This window comes from Calidris pugnax, unplaced genomic scaffold, assembly GCF_001431845.1.
Source record: "Calidris pugnax isolate Ruff unplaced genomic scaffold, ASM143184v1 scaffold129, whole genome shotgun sequence".
Taxonomy (NCBI): Eukaryota; Metazoa; Chordata; class Aves; order Charadriiformes; family Scolopacidae; genus Calidris; species Calidris pugnax.
In genome coordinates this window covers 1,317,053-1,334,083 of record NW_015090856.1, presented here as the reverse complement: position 1 = coordinate 1,334,083, position 17,031 = coordinate 1,317,053, and the positions used below count along the sequence as shown (strand labels likewise).

General features: G+C 38.1%; 1 protein-coding gene and 1 long non-coding RNA gene across 4 annotated transcripts in view; one reads left to right on the top strand and one right to left on the bottom strand.

Annotated features, from left to right (window-relative positions):
- GNB1 (guanine nucleotide binding protein (G protein), beta polypeptide 1) overlaps positions 1-16,617 on the bottom strand; it is a 52,177-nt gene extending 35,560 nt beyond the window's left edge. For 2 of the 3 annotated variants that reach the window (XM_014943885.1, XM_014943883.1), the window contains exon 1: positions 16,383-16,617. The gene's annotated coding sequence lies outside the window, so the exon portion shown is untranslated. The remainder of the gene's footprint in view (positions 1-16,382) is intronic. The other variant, XM_014943882.1, reaches the window with a different exon arrangement.
- A 99-nt stretch (positions 16,618-16,716) lies between these two features.
- LOC106889132 overlaps positions 16,717-17,031 on the top strand; it is a 5,480-nt gene continuing 5,165 nt past the window's right edge. The window contains exon 1 of the long non-coding RNA XR_001412258.1: positions 16,717-16,825. This is a non-coding gene — a long non-coding RNA (uncharacterized LOC106889132). The remainder of the gene's footprint in view (positions 16,826-17,031) is intronic.

Below are 17,031 nucleotides of genomic sequence, written 5' to 3'. Positions count from 1 at the left end.
GGGGGGGGGGGGGGGGAAACCACCACAAAACCAGAAACCTACTAGCAAACTTCAATATTACTATTAAGGTAAAACAACAATTTGAAATTAAGTTACTGCTGCGCTGGTCTATCTTCCTTCCATCTGAACGGGATGTATCCTGCAGCCAGCAAGGACAGCTGGATGTAGGCAGGCAGTTACTAATTTAACACGTAGATGCTTCTCTTCAGGTACCCAAGTCTTATCACCACAATAACACATCAACTACACAGTAAGAGATAACGTTTGTGAAACCAGGAGTTGCAAGTTAGTTTATTAAAATTATTTCTTACAGTCTACATAGCCAATTATTATCACAGCACAGTATCCTGATGCCCAAGAGATTACACGACCTTTCCAAATCACTGCCAACAACATGAAATTCCAATTATGCCACCAAGCAACAGTAATTAGAAGGCTGAAATTTAAAGCTACGCTTCAAGAGTATTCTGTATACAAAGAAAACCACCACCTATCCTCAGTTTGATGGTTTGGTCCTAACTACCAACATCAACGGTTCTATCAGACAGCTGGAAACCTGAAGGGCATTTTGGTATCTGCATATGTATGTGCTCCAAGAGTTAATTCTGGTTCAGACTTTTCCTCTTGAGCACAGATCAGTATTCCAGAAAGCCTAGTCTTTGCTGTCACCTCCTACAACAGCAGCTTTGAAGGACAGCCTATACAAGTATAAAATAATAATTACAAATTCATAAAACTAAATATGCTCCAGTGAATGGATGCAACCCTTTCTCATTTACTTGATGTCTTCTTTCTGGGAACCATCTGCTGTGTCTGTAATTTCCAAACACATCAGCTTTGAAATGCAAGCAATACCTTACCAACAGGTTTGCAAACTAGGTTACCTGAGCAGGGACAACGTTAAATTGTACAACTCCTTCAAAAACTTACTGAAAACCCTTCTGTAGTCAAAGGGCTAGCATGGCTGGACCACTTCTGTGGGAGGGATTGGCTGCTTCTGGTGTTGAAGAATTGCCAAGTTTCCAGCTGAGGAAGTCATTGTGCTCAGTCGACGTTTTTCCATATATTAGTGTGAAGCACACACAAAACAAGTGAACACCAGGTCAGTAAGTGTTAATGCTTATTATGCAACACTTACATTAGCTGGTTAAAGAACGAACAAATTTCCATTTTCAATATAGCGTGCAAGTACAAAATAATAATTGCACAAGCTAAAAATACTTGTAACTGAACGAACTGATTTCACAAATGCCTCATTATTACACATAGCTCAATTCTGGAGTTACAGGCCCCATTTTAACTAGGCAGCTTTCTGCAAGGGTCACTGGTGTTAATACTTCAGAGATTCTGTGGATAAAAAAGAACAAAACCCTGCAGAATACCTGGTAAGGCAAGATTCTAAAAAAATAGGTTTTCTTGTGTTTGTACTGTCCAAAGACAAGTTTTTCTGGTACAGTAAATCCTTCACCTGCTTCCCATGAGCAAGGTTTTGAGGAAAACACACTCAAGCTCTGCTCATGACTTAATAGTAAAAAGTTGCAGCCCCATTAGGAGCTAGAATCTATAAGGTTACAAGTGACATGTCCTTCCCCACCCCACCCCCCCAACCTGTCTTTAGTAGAGAAAATCTGGAAGTGCTTTCCTCCTGAAGAAATTTGAGGACTTTTTATATTCTTGCTTGACAGCTCTAGAGGACTGCATTAGGAAAATAATTTTCTCATACAGCACTAAAAGGAATAAAGGTTAAAGAATAATGGTCAGTTCTAGGGTCCTTCCAAAGTTCTGGCTACGTTCCTTCACCCTGTAAACTTATTCAGAGGGAACAGCACACGTAACAGGAAAATCCAGGCATAACAGATCTACATTGAAACAGCTTCTGAGCAGCCAACGTGGCCTTCCATCAAACCGCCTTCAACTAAGCTGTGAGGACAGCAGGTTTAGCACTTCAGAAGCCCACAAAAAAAACCTCAAAACCATCCACCATAAATAGCTGGTAGTACTCAGAGAAAAAAAAAAAAGAAAAAGAAAAATTAAGCTTTTATTTCAGAATATTCAGAGAAGCCAGATTTTAACAAATTTAGAAACCTTGCAAAGCTTGAATTCAGTAAGACAGTTTCACAGTCAAAGTTCCAAATTTGAATTACTATCTCAGAGAAACACTGCATTTTTGTCTCCAAAATGTTACAGAAGAATAATTCACACAAAAAAGTTAACTTCTGTGTGCAAATTCCTCCATATGCCAGAGGTCAGCACCACACAGTAAAGCAACACAACATCTACTGAAAGCCACCAAACTCCAGCTATACGTGCTTTGCATAATCCATCAGATTTGCTTGCATGCCTAGATTTTCTAAGACCTGAGGACTCATCCCTCCCTATGTTTAACAAGTATTTGAATCGTTTTGGATAGTTTATCATTTCCCAAAATAGAATACTAATCAGCAGACAACAATGCTCAGGATCATGGCAGGGACACACGCTTGCACTGAACAGCTCTGTCATGGCCCATCTTCTGCCACCAAGAGCCACCAAACTCAAGTGTCTTCATGGAATAGAGCAGCCCAGTGTTGCCAAAATACTCACATTTCCTGATGCTAATCCCATGACCTACATTTATGAAAAGTCATACTGATGCAATATTTAAGCATAAAAATCTGGACTGTAACAGGTCACTTCATTAATCCTTTCTAAACACATCTGCAAGTGATGTGTATTATTAAAAATAATCTAAAGTCTAGGCACAGCAGAGAATTTATGTAAAATAAGAGAACTGATTATTACAAGTTTAACAGATGCCTAAATTCAAATACTTAAAAGCCACACTTTTTAAAAAGAAAGGTATTAAGCGATCTTTGAAGTAGTCCACAAATATTAATAACTGTTGCTACATAAGCAACCCAAGTCAAAAGATTTCTTAACTACATCTTTTATGTCTTCCTCTGACAGAAATTCAGATAAGCAACCCAAGTCAAAAGATTTCTTAACTTCCTCTGTCTTCCTCTGACAGAAATTCAGGGCATTCTAACACTTCCCAATAAGGGGCAGACATTGGAAGAGAACTTATTTTAAAAACAAAAATTACTCATTCAGTATCAAAATGTATATATAAAGAATGTCAAAAGCCAATACCCTAATTTTTATTCCTTTGTATCAAATTTATCTATACGCAATTACTCCTTTTGAAATGTAACACATCTATTGATGCATTGCATCAATTTTACCAAAGTGGCCAGTGATGTTTTTGGATGTCTTCTTTCCTTACAATTAAAAAAACAACCAAACAACCAAAACCCACGATAAGTCAGGAAAACTTAGAACTTGCTTGTGCATAAATTTCTAGCTACAGTTATCAGAAAAATAATTACTGAAAATTGTCACTTAATAAAGTATCCCCTTATCCAAACCCAAGCAATTTTGTTGTCACATACTACTAGACATCTCCCTTCTGACTGAAAAACAAAACCCAGGCAGCATCGAAGGAGAATATATTACTATTAATTAACCAACACAGAAATGACTAAGCATTTATTACTAGATGCTTCCATCTGCAGAGCCTTACAGTAACCGAACACTTGTTTCTTACTTCAACTGCCATCTTTCATTGCCTCCTTCAACTCTTTCACCATTAAACTCTGGTTTTTACTGGCATTTTCACATCCTTTGTAAACTGACAGAATCCCCATTTCCCTGAGCAGGGCAGAGCCCACACAACACGGATATGTCACAGCCCTGCTTTAGTCCTAACACCATTGACACACACCATATTTCTCACCATTTAAAATTAACATTATTGCCATGAGCAGACAAGTAGTTACAAAGGCAAAAATAGGTAACCAAGCATTGCTGGATCCAAGCACCTCACTGGTAACACCTTACTGGTAACTATTCAGGAGCTGCAGAAACAAAACCTAGGTATTACTGGGCTAAAAAATCCAAACCATTTTGCACTTTACCTGCAAGAGTCAAATCAAAAAGTTTTAGTTACTTTCTCAGGCCCACTAATATGAATTGACAAGGCTTTATGCCATTTGTCCAGATACCATTATTCATTCCCATTTTTAGTTATTTATTCTGATTTAAAATCACAGTAACTATTTGTATCCCTTTGGAATTGTGCTAAAGTCACTTTGCAATTTTTTTGAGGAAATACATTTTTTGGCATAAATCAGCAACAGGAATTCTTCAGACCTTTCCTTAAGAGGGAAAAAAACCGCATAGCAGGAGCTACCTGGAAAGTTGGTAATAATGAATAAAGTTTCATAGTTTGGGTTTAGAAGCGTTAAGGAGGTAAAACAGGAAAAGAAACCAAGGATAAAACTATACTGTTGTAGGACTGGTTACACATCACCCCAGTGTGACAAATCAGCAACAGAAACAAAGGGTAGCAAAAGAAAACACATGACACACCTAAATATGTGTACTTGTTTCTTTTCAGTAAAAATCAACATTACAAACACATTTATTCAGGTATCAAAAGAAGTTTGCAATCCACAATTTAAGAAGGTGCCTATAGTAAGTTGCAATCCTATTAAGAAACCTAATTCTTGCCAACTCTCATGAAGTTTCCAAAGACTGTTTTTCAAAACTCACTGATATATATATATACACATACACCAATTTTCCAGCAGCTTTTCAGTTAATTTCCTGTGATTTAAATAAGAAATCCCGGTGAAGATTGATGTATTTCTCTATCAGGATGATGTTCTGCTCAAGCTCTTGCCAGAGAATTCGCAGTGGGTGCAGAGAGCACAGCATGGGATGGATCTCCCACTCAATTCACAACAAATGAATGGCTGGATGCAAAACCTGGCACGGAGGCAGGTGATTACACCTCCTCCTGTTACCAAAATCCTGAAGATTACAATAAAATCCATCAAGTAGGTCAACTGCCACTGTCTGGGCATTAAAGTTTAAGAGAAGAACTGGAAAGATATTTCTCTCAGTTCTGTTTGCCAACACATCTGTATCGGTGTGGTCTTCTCAACCTTGTTAAAAATCATGTATTATTTCAGATATTACCCCTACAGTGACATCAGAAGGTACATTAAGATCTTCACTACAATATTTATTATATTAGAGGAGGAAATGAGCTATGTGATCACTTACAATACAAAAAATAGAAACAAAAATAGCAAAATTAGACATGAAAAATACTAATTAAAAAATCAGTAAGACCGTGTACATGCATAAGCACAGAAAATTAGTAGAAATTCCTATTATTGTATTTTGTATTTCCATAAATTTCAGCTCAACTATTTTATCAACAGAAGCTGAATCATCCATTTCATTCTACATATGCCAGCTAGTAAAGAGTCAACTGAGTCAAAGGAGAATCAGCTGCTTCCTATTTACACCCTCTTAAAAAATACAACTAACTTTCAGAATGCTACATTTAGCAATACTATTTTTTGCATCCTTAAAAGTCAAACCATTTAAAATTAGAAGAAATAGCCAATCCGAAAAACATAACCTTATTCTTGAGCTAAGGGGGACATTTACAGATAACAAGGTGGTCTTTTATGGACAATTTTGCTTCTGAAAAGCATCTCCTTCAGCCATGCATGACTTTAATTGAAATACTCACAAACTTGCTTGTCTCACTGCACTAAGGCCCTCAAAAAACACATTGTGTTTCCAGAAGCAGCATGATAATTTATATTCCATAAAACCTGGATTCTGCTTTACCATATGGATCAAGAATTCCAGCCAAAATGCCTTTCATTGTTAGGATTGAATCCTGAAAGGTTACTTCTTTCTGCTCTGCATTAGAATGATTCTGAGAATGTAAGCAAGCTTCACTGTATTAAGCTTTTATAAAAATAATAATTGAAAAACCCAATAGAAGCAAAGGTAACCCATCTTAGAGACAGGCTGGACAAGACATGATAAATTCATGCTATAAAACAGTGTTAAAGATCTTATCCAAGCTTCAGCTAATTAATAAAGAATGCATTTATTTCATTGTAACAAGAATGTGGGTGTTTAAGCAGCACATTCACTTTCAGTAAGAGATTGAGAGCACCGTTAGAAAGAAGTTGTTACACCATGAAATAACTGCTCTCCAACACCAATCTGAAGATAAACAGTATTTCAGTGGACTTTAAAAATCAACAAAACATTATATGCATAGAGCAGATAAAGAAGAATCTCTACTGAGCAGAGATTAAAATATGGCATGACTTCTCTAACGTTTTTACCCAAAATAAACTGAGCAACACTTTGTTCTCTAGCCCTGCAATCAACTTCACCCGTCTTTAATCAACATGCAAGCAGTTCCTTTAGTTTTGATAGCAATGATTTACACAGCCCCCAGTAGCTCACTGATTTCCCCCAGCAATTGCTGTGTTTTAATATGTACCGTTGATACAAAATACATGAAGGTACAGAAGAGCAGGAACAAGAAAAGCAAGGCTGAGTAAGGCAGGAGACCTTGAGGCCATTAGACTCAGAAGTGGTGTTTGGGAACAGACAATGCTTAACGCTGATACCAAAGGTAAATTCAAGTACAACCCAGGGACAGTATCACCACAGAAAGCACAAAGGTATAACAGGAAATACTTGCTTTCACCCTTGGACGTTCTTCTTTCCATAGCACAGCATTAACCCTCTTTAAACTTCTGGTATTAGTCTCTTAAGTAGCAGCTGTATCCCTCTAGATGGTATGCATCTGGGCAGGTGATCAAAATAGAGAAAATATAATACAAAGAAAACAAGTAAAGTACTACTAGGCTTAGAAGCCAGGGTGGGAATTAAGAAAGGCAAAATGAAAACACCAAAAGATAATCCAATCTATTTTAGATTAAAAAAAAAAATATGTGCAAAGTGAAGTCAAAAAAGCAAGGTCTGTTGAGTAGCCAGTAACGTTAGTTGGAATCTGGAACTTTCAAGGTTCTGCACTGATTTCCTTGATCCCCTGCACACCCCCTTTATACAAGCACTGATTGGTGTTTACTTGGAGCCCTGGACTCTATAGTTTTGTCCAACAATGGTCAGAGTTTGAGTTTGTTCTTAAAACAGAAAACACACTAAGTTGGTTCTTGAAGAGGCCCTGGACTCTATAGTTTTGTCCAACAATGTTCAGAGTTTGAGTTTTTTCTTAGAAAACACTAAGTTGGTTCTTTAAAAAGAGAAGACCAGGGAGCTTTGAAGACAGGCCACTTCCACCTTAACCAGAATATTAAGGATAGTAACACAGTAATTGTTGTTTCCAACCCCAGCTTCCACCTCAGCTTGCTTTTATAAGTTCTTTCATCATCTGTAAGAGCTGAGCTCTCAACTAGAAGCTGAACTGTCACAGCTTTGCAGCACAACGCATGGTAATAAACCATTTGCCAATCTTGGTTTCCATAACGTGCCAAGTTGCCAAGTGGCAAGGCAGCTGCAGAGCAGCAGATGTCTGTGCCACCTTTTGTGACAGAGGGCAGCCATAACTGGCTTCCCCAGAGCGAGCCCTTCTGAGTTTAATTCACAACAGTAAGGATATGGAACAAAAAAAAATTACTACAGGATAAATTTGAGAAATCAAAACCCAAATGAATTATATCTTGAATTCTCCATGGCATGCGTCCAGGGAAAGAGGCAGTCACTGCTAGCTGGGTGATGCATCTTGACATCCCATCTTATCTCAAGAAAACCCCTTCAAATGGTTTCTATTTGCTCCCCAGGGTAGCAAACAAAAAGTGGAATTTCCAATGCCTGATTTACTATGAGTTCCATCTTCTAATATGAGTTAAGAGAGAAGAGTCAGACTAGAAGCAAACATGAAGATTACTGGGCATCTTCTCATGTCTAAGGACTGGCCTAAGATTTACAAAACGTTTGTGAGAACTTCATTCTATTTTCAAAGATTGAGTTTATAGCGTTCAAGATGTTTTCTCCTTTTCGTCAAGATACATACTCCATTTTATTATAAGGATACCAATTTTTCTTTTCGAAATCATTACATAATTGAACCTTGGATATCCTGAATTTGTAGTAAGTTAAATTCAAGACTAATGAGAAACTTTGAATAATCAGACACCAAAGTACTCCCACCTGTGAACTGCTGTGTCCAGATATTAAAGCCCCAAATGCAGGTTCTGCACAAGTTCTGCCTCCCTCATATCAGCAATGAATTTTTTGCAGGACAAACCGAATATTTCCTGAAATGCTGAGGCTTCACCTATTGTCTACGGCACAAGAATAAAAGAACATAAGTTGAACTAATCAATTTGACTTAACCAACCATCCAAAGTTTCTCTGACATTTGCATTTTCATATATGAAAAAATCCCTTCCCCATCTTCTCAAGCATCTAATACACACTACTTTGCTTAAAAGACTGCATAATAATTATTAAGAATATGAAATAATATTGAACAGGAATAATTGCCACAATTTTAAGTCTGTTAGAAGTACTGTATATTAACTTCTACAGTAAGTATTCAGGCAGTAGCCAGATAATATCTGACAACTTGTAGTGAAATCCAGGACTTAGTAACCTGGAGCACAAGTAAATCACCATAAGCACCAAGCGAACCGTTCTTGATCTTTGTCCAGACAACACCTTTGTTAAACAGACAGCAGCGTATCTTCCGTATTTTACCACTTGACAAAGAATGCACAACAGGAATATCAAACATATGTTCCAACAAAGAGACTTCTTTAATTAGAACAGTATCGTTTTATTTTGAGTACCAAAGGTTTCAGCAGACTATCACATCTACTTTGTTTTTCTAGACAAACAGAAGAAATTACCACCACCTCTCTCCAAACACATCTCTTAGGCTATCTGAAGAAAACAGTTTTGGGAACTAAACAGGAAAAATCCAAGAGGAGCACAGACAGATTTCTTCTCAGCATCTTGAAGCATGCGCAGGCCTGCTTTGTTGAGCACTATTGCTTCATTTACTGCAAATAAAACATACACTAAGTTTTGTGTTATGCAGTTGTGGTATTTTATGTACTGAAACGTAAGTTTCCTTTTTTATTTTGAGATTGAAGCATTGTTATGTTCAACACATACCTTGAGCCATTTGGTGTCAACTAAGATGTATCAGCTCAATAATTTAAATAAACTTAAGTGGAACAGAACTTTACATAAATGGCAAAACCAGACTTACTGCACTAGTTTCCACCACAAAGATCTTACTAGGAAATACTGGTATGGTGCACATATTAAACTAATAAATAAAGTTGGGGACTTCTGGTCAACGCTGTTTATGGAGTGAACATTTCTACCTGGTCTTACAAATTTCACTACTGAAAATAATCAAGCATTAACTTTTAATATTTCTGCATCAACAAAAACAGGCCATTCGTACCATCTTCTATACTCTTTTAACCTTGGAGCTTTGACCCATCGCCTCTCCCTCAATTGTTTCAGTAAATCTCTCAAATACCTCCAAAAGTCTAAACAACTTGACTGAATACAAAGTGTTCCGAGTTTAAAAGAGAGCATACCAGGGCAGCTCAATTTCTCCAGTTCCAGAAGAAAACCACATTCCCTACCAGTTACAAAAGGGCAGTAGCTTGTGAGGCACATCTGGACAGATACAACCAGACCAAAAACATTCCCAAAATCTCCAAAAACATTTGTGAGCTCCACAGCCTGCTCAGCAACCCTCAGCAAAAGATGACTAGTAAAATATACCCTGTGTTACCACAGATGTCCCAATGAGAAAGTTCTACCAGTAAAGCACGCACCACTAATACTGGGCACATGTATTTCGGTTTCCACTGAAGTTAAACTGCAATTTTGAAGCTTACAATTAAAAATTCTTCTGTCAGGGCGGTGTTGGAAATTTGTTTCAACATTTCACAAAAATAAAACAAAACCCACTCAGCTTCTCGAATAACTTCATGGCTTTGCAAATAATTTTGGATAACCTGTGGTCATTGACAGATCTCAACCAATCCTAAAATGTCAGGATGAACACAAAGCACATGTTACTGAACAGACTTGTAAGATGGTTTCCTAAATCCAGCCCAAGATAGGCAAGGCGGCCAGAAAGGCAGTGAGTTAATAAAGATATACAGAATTAACAGCTCACCTGCAATAGTTAAGCAGAAACTCTTTTTCTTTCTTACAAAGAAAGAAAATAACTGGCATCAGCTGTTGTAATTAAGCCTACGGTACCAGAAGAAAAAGCAAGCCACAGGAGTGAGGCAGTGCTTTCCTGGCAGTGATGTCAACTTTGTGGGCGTTTGCCTTTTTGAAAGTCAGATAGAAAGCCTTGCACCATCTCTTATTTAGTCCCCCATACTCCATACAGTTTAGGTTTGCAATAAGGGTGAGCAAAATCATCACCGATACCTGAACTGGTAAAATATTCACATCTACTTGGACAGACGTCATGCAGGAGTTTCCAGTGAGAAGTATTTTGTTTTTACTTTCCTCCCCCCCCCCTTTGCTATGGGGGGAAAAAAAGAAAAAGAGCTGAAAATAGAGACAAATATCTTTACATAGTTTTTAATATAGGACCGCATTACATAAAGCTACAAAAAATTATCTAATCCATCTAATTACAGATAATTAATATTTTCTTTTTTGGGAGAGCTGGCACACATTACTGCAGTTTTCAAGACGACATCAAAAATATCCTCATCTGAGAAAAACACGATAAACATAACTGGCAAGAAATTTTAGGCAAACCTTCTTCAGACCAGTGGAGGAACACACAGAAAAACAAATATTTAGCTACCTACAATTCAATTAATCCTTGCAACGTATAGGAGGTATTTCTTTTGACACATAGAACCTTTAGAAATTGCAGTGATTTGACAGGTTGAAATTCTACTTAATTAGATAAAAATACATATTTTTAATGAAGCAGTTTCATGCAAACTACTTACAGAAATGAACTGCATTTCATGTTAAAATGGCAACTAGATTTTTAATCACTCTCTTTCCCTTCACTTTGTTATCTGCTACTAATTTTTCCCCTCGTCAAGTTCTAAATACTATCTATGAAAATAATTTGAAGATTTAGCCTGTTTTTACCACTGTCAATTACAAAACTACTGTGTATCTTGTCTCCCTTAAGCTCCCTCAGATCACCTTCAAGCCTTCAACCCCATTTTCCCTAATTCCATTATTAGGATTCCAAAACAGACACAGCACAGAAAGATCAAATTTTAACCCTTCAGTCCCACCAAACAAAAAAATAACTACAGCTCTTCTCTTCATAAGTTTGAGACAAAAATACCTTGTTTTCAACTATTCTTAAGCCAAAAATGCTTAGAAAAAAATAATTTTAAAACAAGTCTACCCAAGTATTCAAGTCAGTAAGAAATCTAAGAGCTCGTGCTATTAACCTACAGATTCTGCTTGCCCACAAGCCAAATAGGGGTCAGACACAGGAGCACGTTTCCAACATCAGCTGGCCCACAGGTGTCATCTATACACATCCTCTCAGCATACACTGAATTCCAGATATTGGATTGATTTGACTGCCCATGAAAAAAGGCTCTGCTTATTTGAATAACCTTGTATTTATCTGAAGAATGAGGGGATAGATAATTACCATGGCAGAGCTGACAGAAGGTACCTCCTCATTAGTCCAAAGCCAGGTCTTCTGAACACCAGCAACATCTTCTAAAGCATTCCTGGTTTAAACCTGCTAGAGGTATTTGGGGAAGACTTAAATCTGGCAGCCTCTAAACAACTGAAGTATTTGCCTCATAACTGCTTCCTCAAGCACTTATTCCTGTGTCATGTCATCTCTCCCCCCAATGAACTAAAATGTCAAGAGTCAGGTCAATGTGTAACATTTTGTGTGGGATCCTTATTTTCTGCCACTTCACAATTTTGAGAACCAAAGAACAGAGTGCTCAGGGCCAGTGCTGAAAACCCTGGACAGAATTAAAAGTTAGGATTTCCAAGACTCCCTATAAATTACACCTCCATAATGTTCCCCAAAATATTTTTTTTTCTGGCTTACACATACAAATTATCATGTAGGGATCTGATTACTGCATCTGAGCATAAGACATACATAGCAAGCAATGCCATCTTTTAGCTGTTTCCAGATGGCACGTATGAATCCTGTCATGTCATTACTCTCTAGCTGGGTTCAAAAAAGACAATTCCTGGGTGACTAAGAATATATCAGGCAAGGCAAACATTACCCCCTGTACACCAAAGGTTTAACTGCAGTATTCCAGACAAACAGAAATATTGCATTATATTTTGAGAGACTAACAAATCATAACACCTGCAAGCATTTAATACAAATGAATATAGTCTTACAAGATATTAACTTTAAAGCACATATTTTAGGAGGGCACCTGTTAACAAGACAGGCCAAGAACATCTGATCTTTGTGTTCCCAAAAGCACTAGTCTTTCTTCAAAGACTAACCATCTCCTTTCTCTCTACTTAAAAGTCTTCTACTGCTTTAATAAAAATGGAGTACTCTGCTTCAAAACCTGTTTTAGAGTGTCCGTATTTTTGTACTACCAAGTCTTCCACAGTAATTTACATTGATTATTTTGGCATCTAAAGTAAAGGTACTGCTCATAGCCAGCTCAAAGCTTTTAAAAACCTCTTAATGTTCTGCTGAACTACCAGTTGGCTCAAGTATCTATGGATTCTGCATATATTTCTGTTTGGTGAAAAACAAATCCATGCACACAAATCCCCAGCATACTGAGCACCCTGTGAAGAAATAATAAATTGAGATACTATGTTAAATAGAAACATAGGGGCTTGGGGGTATTTTTGTTTTTTATCGCGACCTTGGCTAATACCAGTTCCAACATTATCAGTGGGGAGAAAACAAACATTTTGAATGGAATATGTATTCTGAAAAGAATGAAATGAAAATTTTGAGTGTGCACTTCAAGCAAGAAAGTCCCTTAAAAAAATTTCCACTTTATCTTCAATCACATGCTTAAGAAACATTTCCTTAACACAAGCTAGTTGCTTTCAAGGTTATAATTTTTTTCCCCCCACATAACCAGTAAAAAAATACTTAAAAAAAATATATACCCAAAATACTGGCATGAGGATATGCATTAGAGACTCCAAAGAAGACCCACCTAAGCATAATCCAACCACTTGAATGCAGGATTTCTCACTGCAACTCACTAGTAACAAACTAGCACTAAATGCAATCCTTGAAACAATACGGTGCGCCATATGGCTAAAACTGGATATTAAAATTGAGAATATCAATTACCAATCCACTAATGCTGAGAGCCAAAATCCATGGACAGTAAGAATTTAATCCAATTCACTGACTAAAACAAGAGCTGAGCCCGACAGGCAGAAGACAAACCTACTGCTGGTTTCGCAGAAAGCAACAGCTCCCATTTTTTATTGCAAGAACTCTAAAACTAGCTAAATGTAACACTTCCTTAACATTCCTGACTGCAGCAGCGGGCATGGCAAGAATCTGCAAAAGTAACCCAAGTTTCACACTGATTGAGAAATCATAACTAAGTAACTATTTAAAAAGAAACAGTTATAGTTGTTTTCCACATGACCAAATCGAAGCCTCCAAAGCACCAGGAAGTTATTACACACTGCCCCCACCAACAGCTTGCTTCGTGCCAGGAAAAGGCATCCTACAAACACTAGAGATATATATTTTTACTATAATTAAAGGATCATGTAATTGTATCAATTGAAGGCTTTTTCTTATACTAAACATATTAGTTTAATTATTCTAGCTTTAAATTTCCTTTAATAGCTGTAGAGTGTTTATTCCTGGATGATATTAACTAATGCTACACAAAATTCCACATACTTCCAAATTACATGAAACTTCATGGGTTACTTACAAAAAAGGAATTCTCATTAAGTGTAAAAACAACATTTTCATATTTCCATGAGGTATGGAAGTGATTAAAAAACTGTTCTGTGAGGATTTACTGTGGAATTCTAACTTTACACATTGTTGAAGATTTCATGGTAGGATGCTTGCTCCATACTGACCTAGCAGCTGCAAGGACTACACAAGGATAAATGTAATTTATCTTCCCCAGTACAGAATCCCACTTCACCCTACTGCTTTCTGGTACTACACTGAAAGGCCAAAGTACTAGTACCAAAAAACCTGCACAACTCGTTTCAAGTTCAACAGCACATTAAGAGCACTCTCAAATGGAACTAACAGCTTCTTGGACAAGCATTCTTGATTTTAAAAAATTGTTCTTGACATACTAGGGGTAAAATGCATTCTGCTAATTTCAGAGGTGTCGGGGGGTTGCCTATAAAAAAAAATAAATTAAAAAATCCACCACACCAAAACCCCCAATACAAACCTCAACTGCAAATTAGCTCTTCTGCTTCCTACCTTCCTGCTGTATGAACTCCAGCTGGGCTATTACAGTAAGCTAACAAACAACTGATTATACATTAAGTCATAGATAAACAGTACTAAAAAGGTTGATATTACCAAAGGTTTGGAGGTCATTTAAAGACAGGAGACATAACAAGCATTTCTTATTTTTCTTGCTGGGTACCATATTATTATTTTAAGCCTGAGTTCAGTATATCAAATATTAACCAAACTATTTTATTTAGGCTACCAAAGTTAAGAAGCTTGGCACTATAGTGACATATCATAAAAGTTACAAACTAAAAGTCCATTTTACTTAAAAGATACCAAAAACCACACATAAAAGGCTTTAGAAATTTGTAATGTCGTTTTAAAGTGCAATACTTCACAGACACAGAACTGTTTTTAATATCCCCAAACCCTTTCTTATTCCCCACAAACAGTTACCTAGTGTATGACAATAATTCCGGGTCAAAAGCAGTTTTAAAAGCCTCCATAAATTGTTGGTGTTGCCAAGCAGATGGGAGATTCTTTTGTATTAAAGCTAACTGTCTGCGCGGGGGCTGGAGGTTACTTGCCCAGCAGAGAACCAGCAACAGTACCCAGCCCCAGCACAGGCTTGGTTTAAAACCCCGTTTTTTAGCAACAGGCTAAATAAAACCCAAGAACATTTTGATGGTATCAAGCAGGCACTGCAAGGTAAAAAAGAAAATCATGTCAGCCCTTTATCCAGTAAGAGCCTCTGTGAACATTTCAATAGAACTATTTACTCCTCCCACCTAGTTCCTATCTGGAGAAGCTCACAAAAATTAAGAAAAAAAAACCCACAGATTTTTTTGCAACAATCTTCCAAATGCTCCTCCTACCCCCACCCCACAAAAAAAAAGAAGAAAGCCAAGAGAAGGAGAAAGTAAATCTAAAAACACAATTACGAAATAAGATCTAGTTTGGCAAAGCTGTGGTGAGGAGGAGTTGAAAAATGAGAGCTGCCTTGCTGCAAACGCCATCTTGTTGCAGCTATTGGGCCCAGGCACAGAAAGATCCATTCATTCACAGCAAAAAGAAAATCAAACACACACCCTGGCTAATCTGCAGCCACCAAAACAACTACACTATTATCACCCCCTTCTCTTTCTCCTCTCCTAAAGCACACGAGGGGAAAAAAAAAATAAAGTCTAAGACATTACATTTAGAACAGATTTCGATCTTAATATATCGTCTTCGTTTCCTCACATGGATTTCACATACACACCGACAGCATTTCGTCTCGACTCACAGCCCTGGGTTAAGCTGATCAGTTTAAAATACGAGGTAAATCTCTCACGATTAGGTGCAGATATTTTACAGCAGCAAAATGTTTAAATTTTCAGTCTTAAATCACCTCTCCAAGTTGAGCCAACTATTCTCAAAAGCCGTTTCAATAATCACTTTTAAGCCTTACATTTACAGTCCTTTCCTCCTATTTTCTGCTGTGGAGACAATACATAATAACGTGGCAGTCGGCAGGCTAGAAAGGATGCCTTATTTCAAATAACGAATCCCAGCCATGACTTTGTTGAAGAATAATGAAATATCACATTCGTTAAAATTTCAGTTCATCTTCAGGAATGATAAATTGACATCTTACAACCACCTCTACATCATTCTGATATTCTTCTGGACAAGATTGTCTTTTTTTTTTTAAATAAAACGTCTCGTTCTTTTTCATATTTACATGCAAGACTTTATATTTCTTCATTTCCTACCAAGCTGTAGAATTTAAAACCCTACACCTTAAATATCTCTTGTACGGATAAAGAAAAATTTCAAAATGCTGAGATCCTTTCAGTAATAAGCTGGGAATTGAAACAATATTTTAAACAATATTCCCGAGGAGAAAACTCCATTTTTCTATTGTAGCAAACACCCTCCATGATCTTCGTTACTGCTGCTACGGGCACACAAAAATATGCAGCACCGTAATACAAGGGGGAACAACAAATATAGGGGCTAAATCCATCCTCGGTTCTGATTTTAAAGCGAACAAAACCTTCCCTGCCCCTCCCTCCCCCAGTATACCCAGCATGAACCCCATCTGCGAGCCCTGGGCTGGACTGGGGGCTGCTGGAAGCAGTCTTACCCTGTTTGTCTCACCCCCGTCTCCTCTTAATCAGTTTTCCACCATTACAGCAGCCACACCATAGCTTTTTCTTGAATCTCTCTCCAAATATTCCCTCTGCCGGCTGGATCGCTCGGGGAACTCGCCTTCTGTCTCTTAACGCGTACAAGAAAACACCCCAAACCGTCTAACAGAGACCACTACAGCGTAATTATAATTAAAAATGGAACCCCGCAAGATCCGAGGTCTCCTCCCTTTTTCGCCTTAAAGCCTTCAAGAGAGAATCAGTCCCACCCCCACCTTTTTTCTCCTCCTCCTCCTCCTCCAGCTACAAACACACTTCTTTTTTAGGGGAAGCTGGAGCACCGAGGAGGTGGGGAAGCGCGGGGGAGGGGGGCTATTTCCACCCCCGCCATGCCAAGAGGTGGACGAACCATGAGCCGCCCTTCTCTCCTGAAGAACGGGTGGGCGAGGAGGAGGAGGAGGGCGGCACCGGGATGGGGGGGGTTGAGGAGGAAGAGGAGCCCAACCCGGTGCCCAAGCGACGGGAGAACCGAGGGAGCGGCGGAAGGGGGAGGCCGAAGGGAAAGGAGAAGTGCGGCGGCGAGGAGGAGGAGGAGGAGGAAGAGCGGGGGAGGGGAAGCGGGGGACGGGCGCAGCCGAAGAAGGA